Here is a 4,746-nt window from a genome sequence, read left to right as displayed (position 1 = left end):
TACATCAATTTGAATACGGTATCACATCTGTTATTTTGAGTACAGTATTGGATCTACCATTTAGATTGCGATATTGGATTTACTATTTCTGAGTTCGGTATTACATTTATCATTTTCGAGTAAGATATTTGATGTGCCATTTTTGATATTTGATCTATCCTTTTTGAGTATGATATTGGATCTATTGTTTTTGAATACGATATCGGATCTACCATTTTTGAATACGATGCTGGATCTACCACTTTTGAATACGGTATTGGGCCTATCATTTTGAGTACAGTATTACATTTACCATTTTTGAATAGGATATTAGATCTACTACTACTTTGGTTACGATATTGGGTCTATTATTTTTGAGTAAGACATTTGGTCTACCATTTTTGAGTAAGATATTCGATTCACTCTTTTTGGGTACGGTATTGGATCGACCATTTCTGTGATTTGCTTTAATTTAACTCAAGGAAGTTTTGATATATGTACATATATATATGTATTCAAATAATTGATTAAAAGTTATTGTCTAATAAATGGTTGTTGTTGTGAGGCGGAAGAGCAAAGCAATGTGAATTGTTCAGAAAATGAATGTTTTTAATTCCCAAAGGAGATAAGATGATTGAGTAATTCAATTCGTATTCATTGTTTGAATTCTTATTACTGATGCAAATACGCTTAAACTTGAAAACAAAATGATGAAAAAAAAAAAAATAAGAAGGAACGAAACTAATAAAGGAAATTTTAATTAAATTTAAGCTTATTACACTTCCTCTAATATATATATACATGTAGATGCATTTTAATTACATATATGTAGTAATATTAGGTTAGACTTATGTGCTTTATCTAGAATATCTACTAATAATGAATAGTACTTATTGGTTGCTAAAGAATTATGATTATTTCTTAAATGAATTATTAAAAAAGTTATTGAAATTATTTTTTTCAGAATGAACTTTTTAATTAAGTATGTAAATAAGTACATTATAAATCAAATTTGTGATAAGAATTGGATTGATTAAAGCCTACTTAAGGCTTTTATTAAGAAGTATATAAATAGTATAATTTATTTATACTAAAAAAAAAAACGAAAAATGCGAAACAATATTATCAGATTATCTAAGCTTTTAATATTAAAACTGATAACAATTAAACTTCTAATATCAAATTTGATAATAGTTAAATGTTCAATATTAAGATTATCATTTGATTAGTGATTGTTACGATTGTATTTGTTTATTTAAGGATAAAGTAGGATTTATGTATTGATGATAAATGAGAAAAAGGCTATTGGTTAGCTAAATGTTAGCTTTATTTTATCAATTTGCTTTTATTTAAATTTCATATGAAACAAAGGTTAAAAATATGAAGCCAATACACTTGGGTATTAAAAATTACATAAATCGTTTTATCAGTGTTCCTGCTATTGCTATTGTTTAAAAGAAAGTTTTTTCTTCTTTTCTTTTTTCCCCTCAACAAACATAGATGTATAAGTTCTTCAATCATAAACATTTTCTAACTTTATCATTTATATGTTACTGTATTAAGCATTCATCAAATTAGCCTAAAATTGCATTAGCATAAAGTTTTTTTTTTTCAGATAGCATTTCATCAGTTAGGTTAGCATAAAAGAAAGTTAATGCTGAAGTTTAAATTTGTTTTAAAAATTGTTTCTTGAACATATAAATTCATAATATATACATATATCCATAATTATTATAATTATCGAAATTTTCTTTTTTTTTTACTTCCTCATTCAAATTAATTTATTGGCTTTTTTTCCCCATACTTTTTATATTTTGTTTAAATTATAATTTGATATAATCATTATTATTATTTAATTTATGATAGATATATGTATTTATATATATATTTATTGTTAAAAATAAGCAATACTTATGTATTCCTTTCTTTTTCAATTTTTTATTATTTTAAATTACTATTACAGTATATTTCACAATCTGCATACATTAATATAAATAGAATAGACTTCTTCCGGTTTTAGTAATATTTGTAACATTAAAAATTTCCGGATAATTTTACGGAAGATTTTATAATTAATAATAATAGCATTATAGAATGAATGGAAATTAATTATAATGTTCAATAAATTATGAGTTTTATGATTATTTTTTATCATTTCCTTTTTTTTTTTTCCGGTAAAATTATTTGTAAAAAATATGAAGGTAGACGAAACTAATTAAACTATGCTAAATTATATTATACGTCGAAAGATGATTCATCGGTAGCAAATACCAGATGTTAAATTTGTCCCTTTGAAATATTCATTTATTAGGACAATTGTTATCCTAAATCTTAACCATTACTGAATGTAATCCATATATTTCCTGATTTTATCCATTCCGGATGAATTTATGGATGCTTTGAATGTATTTTGCATGTTTTGATTTGTTGTTGATTTTAAATAAAGATAAACAGAAAATGTTAATAGTCTTTTTTAGTATTGTAAATTTAAGAATATCAAAAAAAAAAAAAAAGAAAAAATTAATGAATACTTTTAATATATTTACATTTTTATTTTCTTTTCATAAATTAAGATTACGGTAAATAAATAAACAAATAAACAAATAAACAAACAAAACATACCACTCTATAGCCTATTCAACAAAATTCAACTTATACTAACTAAATAGATTGAAGTATGCTAAGGTTAATTGATGAAGATTGGTAAATAAGCAAACGATCATTTCTTCATCTTTTTCTTCCCATAACGATTACTATTTGAATTGATAATTCATTTATTGGCAAAAATTTTTCTACCATTAAAAAATATTTACATTAGTTGTACTAATTTTTAATTAATGAATTAAAATTTTTCAAAATAATCAAATTTTTGAATAAATTATTTGCAAATTTATCCAAAATATTATTATTCAAAACAATAAACTGTTATTTCCTGTTGATTTATATTGAATTATTAAATGAATTATTTAAAACCAAATAATTGCTAATTATTTTTTTACCTAATTTTAACTTTTACTAATTACTAATTCTTTTTTAATTACTATAATTATTAATTTTAATTATTGCTGTTCGTTTATTATTTATCCTTTCTTTTTCTCTTAATATTATAAAATTAACGAGAGAAAACAAATAACAATTAAATGATATGATATTATAATGATTTAGCTAATTAAAATATGTAATATAATATAATGAAATGTTTACTGTTATTATTACAAATAAAAAAAAATTAAAAATCTTGAAAAAAAAAGAAAAAAAATTTTTCCAAAAAATATTTAGCTGTAAAAAAAAGAAAAAGAAAAAAGAAAAACTAAAAGAGTAAAAGTTTTATTTGTGAAATTAAACAATTTTTAATTCTTATTGTTAAATTTCATTAATTAATATTTTTCATAAAATTTATTTATTATTTCGAATCAAAATTTTTGATTAAAAATTGTAGTATTTTTAAAAGAGTAATTAAAGAATTCATTCATCTATCCATCTATCCAATCTATTCATTCATCCATTCATTCATTCATTCATCCATCCATCTATATTATTTGAATATGGAATATCCCATAATATAAAATATCAGGAATAATCTATCTGTCTATTTGATCATCATAAGTGGGGTTATTATATGTATTGCTATTTATGATGAAAGATATTCAGTTAAAAGTGGAAATGTTGAATGAATTAATGATTGTTAAATTTAAATATTGAAAGAGAAAGGATAGGATAGTTTCGAATTCATCAAAATTTTGATCAATATTTTATTTTCCATTGAAAGTTCTTCTTCTTCTTCTTCATCCTTTTTCTCTCATTCACTTTTCTAAATTATTTTCATTTGTCATATCTATTTTATTCAAAATTTTACATCTCTTCTCAAGTTATTATCTATCTATCTTTATTAAAAGTAGTATTAATAAAAGGAATAATTTACTATTTATCTTTTTCTATGACACAATTTTCTAATGGATAAATTCCATAATTTCAAATATTATCCATTTGCGTATTTTGGAAGAACGAAAAGGTAGAAAGGCAACAATGATTTTAATTTAATTTAAATATTTAGGGATTTAAATTTAAGATATGAAATGTTTTTGTTGTTTGATAAATTTTGAAAAATGATCGCATTTAATTGTAAATATATATATTATGAATTATTTGGGAAATTTATCCTTAAATATTTATATAAATTAAAGTATAAAATAAGTTGAAATTTTGATTTACTTTCAGGAATTAAAATTTTTAATCAATTTATTATAAAAAAATAACTAATTACACAATTTAGTCATAACTAATTGTACAACTCAATTAGCATCAATTAGTATTATTTAAAATTTTTGAAACTATTTAATGCATGAAATTTAGATAATAATTACAAGATTTATTGGCTAAAGTTAAACTTCACAAAGTGTTTCATTTGAAATTATGCATGCATTCATAGTATTATTATAATATAATAATTAAAATAAATTGATTAAACGAACAAAAAGAAAAAATAAAAAATGAAAAAAAAAGAAGTACAAAATATAAGAATAGAATACTGGAGTAATTGAAATGATTTATCAGAGTAGAGATTGGGATAGAAAAAAAGTACAGAATATGAGAATAGAATACTGGGATAATTGAAGTGATTTGTCAGAGTAGAGGTTAGGATGGAAAAAAACTAAAAAAAGTACAAAATGTAAGAATAGAATACTGGAATAATTAAAGTGATTTATCAGAGTAGAGGTTAGGATGGAAAAAAAAAGCACGGAATATAAGAATGGAATACTGGAGTAA

This window comes from Loa loa, assembly GCF_000183805.2.
Source record: "Loa loa unplaced genomic scaffold supercont3.72, whole genome shotgun sequence".
NCBI lineage: Eukaryota > Metazoa > Nematoda > Chromadorea > Rhabditida > Onchocercidae > Loa > Loa loa.
This window is presented reverse-complemented; position numbering follows the sequence as displayed.